Source organism: Cryptomeria japonica, chromosome 6, assembly GCF_030272615.1.
Source record: "Cryptomeria japonica chromosome 6, Sugi_1.0, whole genome shotgun sequence".
NCBI classification, from domain to species: Eukaryota; Viridiplantae; Streptophyta; class Pinopsida; order Cupressales; family Cupressaceae; genus Cryptomeria; species Cryptomeria japonica.
In genome coordinates this window covers 55,193,696-55,207,392 of record NC_081410.1, presented here as the reverse complement: position 1 = coordinate 55,207,392, position 13,697 = coordinate 55,193,696, and the positions used below count along the sequence as shown (strand labels likewise).

The following is a 13,697-nucleotide window of genomic DNA, read 5'->3' as shown; positions in this document are numbered from 1 at the left end:
TTTTCATTTGTCAATGGGTGAGATGACAGTCACCTTAGAGGATGTTTACAACATTCTAAGGATACCGATTGATGGGGAGCTGATACCCTATGATTGAGATGGAGATAGGGAGGCCCTGAGACGAGTGATCCAGGATCCAGGAGTGGAGATGAGGGCTGGACACATGGCTTGGGATACTATGACATGGACAAGATTAGTGTTAGGGTTTCAAGCAGATCCGAAGCAAATATGAACTAACAATTATATGCATATTTAAATACAAAAGATAAAGAAATAAAATAGGACACAAATAACACATAGATTTAACGTGGTTCACCCATAATGGGTTACGTCCACCATACACAATCATCCAATCTTTCTTATTATCTAGCAAAAATAGTACATCAACCTTACAATGCCTTAAGTATCCTAGCCGCTTATAACATGCATTTTTAGGGCAAAAACAAAGTCGACCTTTTTAGGGTTTTATTACAATGTCGATTTTCATTAAAAAAAAATACCCAAAAAAACCCTCACTTTTCTCGGGGGTTGCCGCCCCCGAACCCCTGCCTGGGGCCCAGCCCGGCTGTGGACCCCGATGAGGATACGTGCTGAGTGTACAATACTTTTCTGATCAGTCACCACATTTCAACAATCTCCCACTTGGAGACTAATACTACATGACACTAATGTACACGCAGCATCCGCTGGATAAAACACTAGGACTCGATTGGTATAAATTCCATAATTATCAATCAAGAAGACCAATAGAAACTGATGAAGAAATCAGATTCTCCTATGGAACTGCCTTCATGAACATATCGGTAGGATTCTCACTTGTGTGAATCTTCTCAAGCCGTAATTGACCCTCCTCCAAAATAGTCTGGATGAAGTGGTACCTGAGCTGAATGTGCTTTGTCTTTGAATGAAAAGCAGAGTTCTTCGCAAGATGAATGGCACTTTGGCTATCAGTATACAATGGACTATCCTCTTGTGTCTGACCCAATTCCTCCAGAAAACATTGCAACCAAATCATCTCCTTGCTGGCTTCTGTAGCAGCAACATACTCAGCTTCAGTGATTGAAAGTGCAACAACCTTTTGCAGCCTAGAAATCCAACTGACTGCAGTTCCCCCTATAGTAAAAACATACCCTGTAGTACTCCTCCATGAATCAATATCACTCGTTAGATCAGAGTCAACAAATCCACTCAAAGCAGCATTAGATCCTTTGAAACATAATGCCTTCATAGTAGTTCCTTTCAAATATCGAAGAATCCATTTCACAGCATTCCAATGTTCCATACCCGGATTACTCATAAACCTGCTCACAACTCCCACTGCATGTGCAATATCTGGCCTTGTGCATACCATTGCATACATCAGACTACCAATAGCTAATGAATACGAGATGTTAGACATTTTATTAACCTCTTCTTGTGCCTTTGGGCACATCTCCTTAGTCAATTTGAAATGACTAGCCAAAGGTGTACTAACTGCTTTTGCATCCTGCATGTTAAATCTTTTCAACACCTTCTTTATATACTCACTTTGGGACAAATTCAAGGTTCTATTTTTCCTATCCCGTGTAATCTTCATACCAAGAATTTGCTTAGCTGCACCCAAATCCTTCATAGCAAATGACCTAGCTAATTTCTGTTTAAGATCATTTATATGTTGCATGTTAGACCCAGCAACAAGCATGCCATCAACATAAAGCAACAAGATAATATAACTGCCATCATCAAATCTCTTAAAATATACACAATGATCAGAATGACATCTATGATAACTGTGTTCAGCCATGAAACTATCAAATTTTAAATACCATTGTCGGGGTGCTTGCTTTAGGCCATACAGACTTTTCTTCAGCTTGCACACCAAGTTCTCCTTACCTTTGACCTCATATCCCTGTGGTTGCAACATGTAAATTTCCTCCTCCAAATCTCCATGGAGAAAAGTTGTTTTGACATCTAATTGTTCAAGATGTAAATCATCTGCAGCCACAAGACTAAGTACAGTTTTAATTGAAGTCATTTTTACAACTGGAGAAAATATTTCATCATAATCTATACCCTTTTTCTGTGCAAAACTTTTTACCACAAGTCTAGCCTTATATCTTTTCTGACCTCCTTCCTCTTCCTTCAGCCGATAAACCCATTTGTTAGGCAAGGCTCTTTTTTCTACAGGTAAAGGGACTAAGTCCCAAGTCTTGTTTTTCATCAAGGAGTCCATCTCTTCATGCCTAGCTCCCACTGTTGTTTGGCATCTACTTGCATTGCCTCTTCATATTCTTCTGGTTCACCAGAATCCGTTAATAAAATAGAATACAAAGAAGGAGAAAATATTTCAGGGGGTCTACTTGTCCTCGTAGAATGTCTAACACTTGCAGGAGTTTGTGGGACAATCTATTGTTGCTGAGCATCGGGTACCTGTGGCATTTCATTTTCAGAAATCTTATCCAACACCACATATTCTTGTTTGTCCTATTCATGCTTCTTTTTTTGCATCTGTTCTTTATACATAACCTTCTCATTGAATATAACATCTTTACTTCTAATTATTTTCTTATTTTCAAAATCCCATAACCGATAGCCATATTTATCTATCCCATATCCAATGAAGGTACATTTCTGAGATTTAGCATCAAGCTTGGTTCGGTTTTCTTTATGAACATGGACAAAAGCTTCGCAACCAAAAGTTTTTAGAAAAGAATAATTTACCTTTTTACTAGTCCATGCCTCCTCTGGAATACCACCATCCAAAGGGGTTGAAGGTCCTCTATTTATCAAATAGACAACAGTATGTACAACATCTGCCCAAAAATGTAAGGGCAATCCAACATGCAATCTCATGCTCCTCGCGCGTTCCATGATAGTCCTATTCATTCTCTCTGACACACCATTTTCTTGTGGAGTTCTTGGAACTATCTTCTGCTTTCTAATCCCATTTAAAGAGCAGTAATCTTCAAATTCTTTGCTACAATACTCACCTCCATTATCCGATCTGAGACACTTCAACTTTTTTCCTGTCTCGTTCTCAACCAAAGCTTTCCATTTCTTAAAAGTTTCAAAAACATCTGATTTTTGTTTTAGGAAATATACCCATGTTTTTTTGGTTGAGTCATCAATAAAAATAACATAATAACAAGAGCCACCAAGAGATGATACCTGAGTCGGTCCCCATACATCTGAATGCACAAGCTCTAACTTCTCACTCTTCTTCTCTTTTCCAACCTTGAGAAATCCGACTCTTTTCTATTTGCCATAAACACAGTTTTCACAGAACTCTAAATCAATCTTCTGTAGCCTTGGCGATAGATTTTTGGAGTGAAGGATTTTCATCCCTTTCTCACTCACATGCCTAAGCATTTGGTGCCATATTATCGAATCTATTCTTGCAACATCTATTGTTGTTGTCCCTGCAATAACTTTATCTGTAACAGCTAAGGTAGAGTAAGTGTTACCAGTACATAGATATAATGTGCCTACCTTCGCATCTTTAGCTAATACTGATGATCCTTTAGTGACCTTCCACATACTATCTGAGAAGGTAACTATGCAACCTTCACTACCTAGTTGCCCTGCAGAAATTAAATTTCTTCTTAAATTAGGAACATGTCTTACCTCCTCCAGAAACCAATCATTACCATTCTGCAACTTGATCTTTATCTTTCATTTTCCAACAATTTGACAGGGCTCATCATCACCCAAATATACCTGTCCAAAATCACCTTTAACATAATCTAGAAAATATTTTCTATGGGATGTAGTATGAAATGAAGCCCCAGAATCTATTACCTAGGAATCATTAACATTATCCAAACATAAGATTAAAGCATCTTGTAAAGTATTACTTGCAATATTAGCTTCCTTACTATCATTTTCATTTTTGTCTCCTTTTTTGTTTTTCCAAGACCAACAGTCTTTTTTTAGATGACCAGGCTTTCCGCAGTACCAACAATCTTTCTTTCCTCTAGATTGAGAGCGTCCTTTCTTTGACTTCCCTCGTGACTTCTCATTCCCAGAGCCTTTTCCTCTTTCTTTTGATCTTCCTCTGTTCTCCACATTCAAAACACTACGTGATGATGTTAGAGTCTCACCCGTGCTTTTCCTTCGCATTTCCTCGCTTAGGATAACACCAACAATATCATCAAATACCAAAGTATTTTTACCAGAGACAGAGTTACTTACAACCATAACCAAGCTATTCCAGCTTTCTGACAAAGAACATAAAATCAAGAGATCCCTAACCTCTTCTGCAAAGGTAATTTTTACCGAAGACAATTGACTGGTAATTGTATTAAATTCATTTAAGTGCTCCACTACAGATCCTCCCTCACTCATTTTCAAATTAAACAAACGCTTCATAAGAAATACCTTATTCGAAGTTGAGGGTTTCTCATACAACTTAGCCAATGTTGCCATCAAATCTACAATCGTTTTTGCTTATGTTATATTGAATGCTACAAACGGCGCAAGGCACAATCGAATGGATCCCAGTGCCTTTCTATCTAAAATGTCCCACTCTTCATCTTACATTATGGTCGGTTTCTTTGCCTTTCCTTCCAATGGCCGCCACAAATCCTTTTGATACACGTAATCCTCCATCTGCATTTTCCATAACTGATAATTCTGCTTGTTAAACTTTTCGACCTTGAATTTGGAATCCTCCATTTCTCCCACTGAAATCTGAGAGTTCTGCCAATTTACAGAATACCTCGCTCTGATACCAATTGTTAGGGAACTTTCAAGCAAATCCGAAGCAAATATGAATTAACAATTATATGCAGATTTAAATACAAAAGATAAAGAAATAAAATAGGACACAGATAACACAGAGATTTAATGTGGTTCACCTAGAATGGGTTACGTCCACCATACATAGTTGTCTAATCTTTCTTATTATCCAGCAAAATTAGTACATCAACCTTACAATGCCTTAAGCATCCCAGCCACTTGTAACATGCATTTTTAGGGCAAAAACAAAGTCGGCCTTTTTAGGGTTTTATTACAATGTCGGTTTTCATAAAAAAAAAAAAACCCAAAATCAGCGAATAAGATTGTTGTGGTGATTGACCGCCATCTCTGGAGAAACAAAGGAGGGATTGCTATCATAACCAATTAGGCTTATAATATAAGCCTAGAATAGGCATAAGAAGGTGGAGGTGTTTTGAATAAACCTTTGCATTGAATTTTTCAATCGTTGATGCACTTGTTATAGGTTGTTTCATTTCAAAGATATATAGAAACTTCATACCCTCGTTATTCCTCAGTAGCTTAATGGTAGAGCGGTTGGCTGTTAACCGATTGGTCGTAGGTTCAAATCCTATTTGAGGAGAGCTCTTTTCTTCAAGCACTTTTTTTTAATGAACAAATAGCAAATTATTGTTTCAAATTATGAATAAAATATTGTCGATAACAAAGATCGGACCATAAAAAGAGTAAAAAATTGTCCAATTTCTAGAGCTGAATTGGAGTAACCCTCTATTCGCCCCAACACATTTTTTTTTTCACTTTTTTTAATTTCATTGATAATTTTATCCCAGCAATGTTACCAACATCTCCATGTAGATTGGGAATAATCTAAACCCCGGGGCTAGCTTGCTCATTTATTTAAAATTATGAGTGAGCTAAGGTGATTTGTTACTAGCAGTTTTCTTAAAATACATTCATCAATTCTCTCGAATTGATTTCCATCAAGTAGGCCTTTCATCTTTCTACCTTATGTAGACTGTACAACCTTTGAATCATGGGCTAGTTGATAAGATATGTGAAATCTTATTTGATCCGCTCGGGAATTTTATTTTGGTAAATGAAGTATTGGAAAGTCGTAAAGTATGAAAATGGATCTCAGCGATCGTACCTTCATCAGATCAATGACTCACCTATTTGTCTTTGCAAGCATTTTAATAAGTTTTTTCATAATCTTTCATTTTTTTTTCATTTTTTTTTCTCTCTATCTATTTGTTCCATGTAAACCAGTTGATGAAATAACTGAATATTCATTCACAAAGAATATCAATTAACAATATTTTATTATTGAAAAAATAAATCCAGGGAACGATATTGAAAAAGGATGCTGTTATAGACATCAATGCTGATAAATAGCACGATATATATATGTATATATTCTAGTTTTCTATGGATAGAATGAAAATGAATAGTAATATATTAATATAGATATTAATACACAAAATACGGAAAAAAATATATATGAAGATATACGTCCCCCTCCTAAGCATCTCATTCCCTCTCCTACAAAAAGACCTAAAAAACCTACTCCATTTGGGGTTCCATCAATTGCCCATTGATCAAATGAATGACTTGTTTCAGCTAATCCTTGTATACCTTTAATCAAGATTATATCATAATATATGTCTATATAAGCTTGATAAAAAAGACCAATTATATATAATATTAATCGATTGGTCCATAATAATCTTCATATAAGGATTTGTTTTATGATATACATCCTGTGATAAGAAGTAAATAGGTCTATATAGAATACAGGCAATCAATATACCGAGAAATGTTATACCAATTGAGGGGATTGCGTCTATGAAAAATTCGGACCAATTTTCCGGATGTTTCTTATCAAAAGGGGTCATCACTGAAGCAAAACATTGAGATAATATGTCATACCTCATTCTGCTTCGAAAAAAAGGAACTCCTATTAATCCAACAAACAGAGTAAATATTCCCAATACAACTAAAGGAAATAGCATTGCCTTGCTCGATTCTTTCAGATATGCAAAAGATCCTTTATAAAAGAAAGGATAAGTGACAACCAAACCTCTGTTCTTTTTGTACAATCCTTCCATCTTATTCAAAATTTGAAATGCTTCTTTGGAAAAGGAATTATTCCTTCCTATAATTTGATTCAACATAGAAACTGCTCTCGTTCTATTTAATATCTTGGATTCCTCCTCTCCCCACATAGAAGTAGAATATAATGTAATATGGTTGTTATATGAATTAACTAAATTTATGCGGAAGTCCCCTTCAAAAGTGAGTAAATACATACGAAACATGTAAAAGGTAGTTAATCCTGCTGTGAACCAAGTTATCCCCCCGAAAATGGGAGAATATAACTTACTATCACTAAGAATTTGGTCTTTAGACCAAAAACAAGCAAAAGGTGGAATACTAGAAAGAGAAAGTGTCCCTAAAAGAAAAGTGATTCCTGTAATTGGCATATATTTCCTCAAACCACCCATAAGAGCCATATTCTGACTTTTATGGGGGCAATATCCAACAATGGGTTCCATGGAATGGATCACTGATCTGGATCCTAGGAACAATAATGCCTTGGAATAAGCATGTGTAATCAAATGGAATAGAGCGATTCGATAGGAATCTATCCCTAGAGCTAACATCATGTAACCTAATTGAGACATAGTATAATAAGCCAAGCCTCTTTTAAGATCTTTTTGGGCGAGAGCCATAGTAGCTCCCAATAGAGTTGTTATTCCCCCTATCCAAGAGATAAGATACATTATTAAAGGTAGAGCTTTAAAAAGAGGAAACAATCGAGCTACAAGAAAAATTCCTGCTGCTACCATAGTAGCGGCATGTATAAGAGTTGAAATAGGAGTAGGCCCTTCCATAGCATCAGGTAACCATACATGAAGTGGGAATTGTGCAGATTTGGCTACTGGACCTAAAAATAAGAGAAAAGCACACGAAGTAACAAAAAATGAACCAACCCCATCAATGGCAGTCAATTCATTTAATTTTTCAGACAAATATTGAAATTCGAAACTACCTGTTACCCAATAAAAACCTAGGATTCCTAATAAGAGTCCAAAATCCCCTGCACGGTTAGTTATAAATGCTTTTTGACAAGCATTAGCTGCACTAGGTCGCGTAAACCAAAAACCTATCAATAAATAGGAACACCTTTCTTTTTATTGATAGAAAAAAAAAATGGATTTACAACTATTCTTACTTACGTCGATGAAGGATTGAAACATCACTATATTTATTTCTTTTCCGACTCTTTTTTCCAAGTGCGCTATAGCCCCAAGGGGTCAGGGGTTTTTTTCTACCAATTGGAGCTCTTCATTCACCACCCCCATGAGGATGATCCACAACATTCATAACTACTCCTCTTACTTCAGGACGTTTACCCAGCCAACGTTTTGACCCAGCTTTACTTAAAGTTCTATTTTTCCATTTAATGTTGCCTACTTGTCCAATTGTTGCTAAGCAGTTCTCAGATATTAAACGAACCTCCCCAGATGGTAATCTTAATGTGGTCAATCGACCTTCTTTTGCGATCAATTCTGCCACAACACCCGCTGCTCTAGCTAATTGTCCGCCTTTTTCGACTTGTACTTCGACATTATGTATAGTCGTGCCTAAAGGTATATTGGTTGAAGTAGACCTTTAATTTGTAAAAATCCCTTCCCAAACTATACAAGCCTCTCTCAGGGCATACAACTTTCTAGATGTGAATAAATATTTATATACTCAATATATATATATATATATATATATATATATATATATATTTTATAGATAAATTTCAAATGAAGGGGATACTTTAAATTCCTTATGTCCTTATTCTATACATCCTAGGTTTTTTTATTCCATCATCTGGCTTATGTTCTTTTTTCATGTAGCATTTAGAATGAATGACTTTATCAAATTACGTTAATGCTTTCGCATCTCTCGGATAACGTAGGAGGCATTTGAAATAGAAATTTTATTTTTGAAAAATAAAAATATTTTCACTGTTCAGCTTTGAATCTGCCTTTGACCATCAAATCAAATGTGAGTTACCTGTCTTTCTCTTCATAACAAGGGTTCCTTTACCTTAGTTGTTTCTGCTTCAGACAATTAAATCTTCTCCATATTATCATATCTTTGGAGTCAATAATTCCTAAAACTATTGAACTCAATCACCCACTGCTCTTTATCCTCAGTTTCCCTTTGGGGTTGATCCCATCAAACTATCTTAGTTGGATTAGTGATAGATTTTAAGGTTTTGCTGTAAACCCAATTGGTTATTTTCGATCACGTAAATTAATAATTCAAACCGCACTCAAAGGTAGGGCATTTCCCATTGATATGGGAGCTCTTGGACCAGACAGAATAGTATCTCCAATCATAATCCCCCTCGGATGCAAAATATATGTCTTTTGACCATCTCTGTAGTGCACAAGACAGATATATGCACTTCTATTAGGATCACTTTCTATTGTTACAATTTTTCCCAATATGTTATTTTTCTCACTTCGTCGAAAATCAATTTGATGATACAGACGCTTGTGACCTCCTCCTCTATGTCGTATGGTAATAATTCCACTATTATTACGACCTTTCCCACAATGATGCTGGCCGGAAGTCAATTTCTTTTGTGGATGAGATTTTACTTTTCCATCAAAACTTGATAGAGATTTATCACGTGTGCTCGGAGTAAAAGTGTTGTATGAACGAGTGTTCATGTTTGAAATTAAATAAAATTTTTTGAAGGAAAAAGTGGAACGTGCTGAGTGTACAATACTTTTCTGATCAGTCGCCACATTTCAACAATTAGCACTACCAGTAGTGTTGGTAGGAGTAATCAGTGGATTCCTCTATCCAGATAGGGCAACACGAGGGTTGATAGTGTAGCCATATGTATTTTGACATCATTGTATCATGACACTTATGATTTTGATATATATATATATATGAGATGATTCATCCTTTTGGCAGCTATATGCATGTGTACCTATGTGATGTATGTTTCTATATGGTGCTTATGATATGGATGCAAATATGTACATGAGGAAATGCAATATTTTTGTTCTTTTATGTTTTTAATGTTATGCATATGCAAATGTGAATGTATGAAATACAGATGAATATGATAATGCAAATGTAAAATGTGCTAACATGTGTTGTGTGCAGGATGTGATGTAATTGTGATATCTATATGTATGTATGAAATGCTTATATGTGGAAATGTAGGTGCAACTATATGAGATGCAAATGCTTTTGGTGTGTCATTATACTCAGTTATGTGATAGAAGGCTACACAGACTCAAGAAGGACGATGGAGGTCAATCAAAAAAGGGGGATGGAAGGTAGAAGATATGAAAGTGAAAGAGCTTCTTGTGCATTATCATCATTGGGATTTATTATGGCAAGATAGGTTATGACAATCGAGGCATATGTTTGACCCAAAAAGTCATTGTACCTGTTTGCATGGAGATAAGATAGTCTCAAACAAGGAATGCCCCAGTTCATACTAGACTCATAGTGTCCTCATATCCTTGGACAAGTCATAGCATTACTAAGAGACAATCCACAAACAACAAAGAAAAATAGGTGACGATACCTCATCCTCGCCTTTCTAGTCAAAGACATCCTAGAGATAGAATCTCTAGTTAGAGACATCCCGGAAAAGCTAAAAGACATGTCATCAAAAATATAAAATCAAAAGAAAACCAAGACTCGACACCAACATCCACTGTAGTCCTCAAGTTTAGTGTCTCTTGTCACTTGTATAAGTCTTATTTGATTGTGGTCACAATGTTTACTTTCACAAAAAGGATAGATAGCACTGAACCAAAATGTTGTTTGAGTCTGTTGAAAGATTTGATTTGTTGAAGTTTATTGTTGCTGCTGTGTCCCATCTGAAACTGACTGAATCCATGCTACTGATACTTTATTGCAGAGAAGATGAAACTTTATTGCGGATTGGTGATGCAAATGCTGCTTTATTATGGATTGTGCGCGGATAGACTGAAGGAAACTGGAAGAAACGATACTCCTCAGAACGTGTGATGCTCTCAGTTCCACATCCATCACTAGACGTGGGATTTGTCTTAGCCACAGATAGGAGCCAATTTATTATGGATTGAAATGAGTGAAAATGAATGTTTATTATGAATAGCTAACCAATCTTGGGTAGATCAATAACAAGCCATGATGGGAATGGGTAAGTTTATTATGAATGGATAAGTTGTGAGTGTGTGCAAAGTGAAGGATGAAATGGAATCCTGAAGGAGGGAGGAGCAATGTCTCTACACATGGTGTTGGTGACCCAGTTTTCACCATGGTACTTGCCTAGGGAGCCTCCAAAGTGGTTTTCACCGTTGGACAAAGTGCTTTTTTTTTTTTGTGTCACAAGGCGTCTGTTTGCCAGGTTTTCACCAAGTAACGATTTTTTATGTTTTATGATTTTTTTGTATTTTTGAATTGGGATACTTTGAAGAGCTATGTGTAAAACCTACGAAGGTGCATGCTGTTGATAGGATCCTCCAAGGATTCACCCTTTGTGGTTGAGAGTTGATATGCTCCAGATCCATATGCTGTTGTGATGATGTAAGGACCAAGCCAGTTTGGTTCGAACTTGCCCTTCTTCTCTCTGTCTTGCTGATTTTTAGGATTTTCTCTGAGAACCAAGTCACCTACCTCAAATGTGTGAGGCTTGACTTTATGATTGTAGCTGCGACTCATTCATTGTTGATAAGCCTTGAGATGATTAAAAGCAGTTTGTCTTCGTTCATCCAGTAGTTCAAGTTCTTGTAAGCGAGAGACCCTGTAGTCTTCATCACTGATAATGTTTTTCAAAGAGACTCGTAGAGAGGGTAACTCGACCTCAATAGGCAAGATAGCTTCAGTGCCATAGACAAGTGAATAGGGTGTAGCTCCGGTAGGTGTGCGGATGCTTGTGCGGTAAGCCCAAAGTGCGGGATTAAGTTGGATATGCCAATTATGGCCAGCGTCGTCGACTGTCTTTTTTAGAATTTTAAGGATTGTTTTATTAGACGCCTTAGATTGACCATTACCTTGGGGGTAATATGGTGTGGAGAAATGATGGGTAATATGAAAGCGGTCACAGAGTTCACGAACATCCTGATTTTTGAAGGGATGCCCGTTATTAGTGATGAAGGAAACAAGAATACCGTATCGACAAACGATATAGTTGAGAATGAAGGTAGCAATTTGTTTTCTAGTGACTTGTGTGAGAGGCACGACTTCAATTCATTTTGTGAAATACTCTGTGGTAGTGATTATGAATTTATGACCGTTGGAAGATGGAGGGTGAATCTTGCCTATGAGATCAAGTTCCCACTGACAAAAGGGCCAAGGAGTCGCAATTGGTTGAAGTTCTTGTGTTGGCGCATGGATGAGGTCTCCATGAAGTTGACACTGCTTACATTTCTTGACAAACTGATATGAATCTTTTTCCATATTGGGCCAGTAATATCCAGTCCTGATGAGTTTCTTGGCTAAGGTAGGACCACTAGAATGTGGGCCACATATCCCTTCATGTACTTCATGTAACGCAATCTGAGCTTCATCGCTTTCTAAACATCTAAGAAGAGTGCCATCTAGACTTCAACGGTATAGGATATCAGCTAAAATGACATATCGAGAAGATTGGCGAATGAAAGTGCGACGTTGGTTATTGGATAGATCAGGAGGTAGGGTATTGTCACGAAGGTATGCGAAAATGGAACCGTATAACTGGGACTCAGGACCAACAACACATATCATCTCAATAGGAGTGATTTCATATGAGGGAACCAAAAGGTTATCCACCAAGAACTCATAGCGGGTCTCATTTGGTGGTAGATCAATTAGTGAAGCAATTGTAGCCATGGCATCCGCGGCTTGATTTTGCTCTCTCGGTATCTGCTCAAAGTCTATCTTCGTGAATTGTTGTTTCAAGTCATCCACCACTCTTTTACAGGGCATTAATTTCTCGTCCTTTGTTTGGTAGTCATTAGTTGCTTGATGAATTACAAGTTGAGAGTCCCCAAAAACATGAAGTTCCTGGATCTTCCACTAAACTGCAATCCGTAATCCAGTTGTTAATGCCTCATATTCCGCTCTGTTATTAGTGTAGGGAAATGATAATCGATATGATTTTGGTATAGAATCCCCTTGAGGAGTTATGAAGAGGATGCTATCTCTTGCCCCATGCTGTGTGTATGAGCCGTCAAAGTAGAGTTGCCAAGGCTTTGCATGTGACACCGTTAAAATGGATTCATCTGGAAATTCTAAAATTAGAGGAACATCATCTAACATGGGAGCATCTGCTAACTGATCTGCAATAGCTTGTCCTTTTATTGCTTTTATGTCCACATACTCGATGTCAAATTCACTCAGGAGCATCACCCATTTGGCTACTCGCCCAGTAAGTGTTGCTTTATTGAGAAGGTATTTCAATGGATCGATCCTTGCAACCAACTTAGTCTTATGAGTTAGCATGTAATGTCAAAGTTTCTGTGAAGCAAAGACCACAGCAAGACATGCACGCTCAATTGGTGTGTAGTTTAGCTCATATCCCACCAATGTGCGACTGATATAGTATACTGCCTTTTCTTTGCCCTCAACAACTTGTTGTGCTAAGAGTGCCCCCAGTGCTGTTGAAGTAGCTGATATGTATAGTAATAGAGGTTGGTCCAGAACTGGTGGCATCAAAACTGGCGGATTCAGAAGATAATCTTTGAGTATCTAGAAAGCCTGTTGACAATTATCATCCCATTTGAATTTGATGTTTTTATGTAGCAAGTGTTGAAATGGATTACACTTATCTGCAAGTTGTGCTATGAATCTTCGTATGGACTAGAGTCTCCCTTGCAAAGATCGAAGCTGACTGATATTTCATGGTGGTTGCATCTCTAGGATGGCCTTGACTTTTGCTGGATCGGCTTCAATTCCTCTTTTTGATACAATGTATCCCAGGAGCTTCCCGGAGGTTACTCCAAAGACAC

General features: G+C 37.2%; 1 non-coding gene and 1 pseudogene across 1 annotated transcript; one reads left to right on the top strand and one right to left on the bottom strand.

Moving 5' to 3' along the window:
* The first annotated feature begins 5,245 nt into the window (after positions 1–5,245).
* On the top strand, positions 5,246–5,317 carry TRNAN-GUU (transfer RNA asparagine (anticodon GUU)). The gene has a single exon. It is a non-coding gene; the product is annotated as a tRNA-Asn (tRNA).
* Positions 5,318–6,118: 801 nt separating this feature from the next.
* On the bottom strand, positions 6,119–9,428 carry LOC131064176 (NAD(P)H-quinone oxidoreductase subunit 5, chloroplastic-like; annotated as a pseudogene).
* Positions 9,429–13,697: the final 4,269 nt, after the last annotated feature.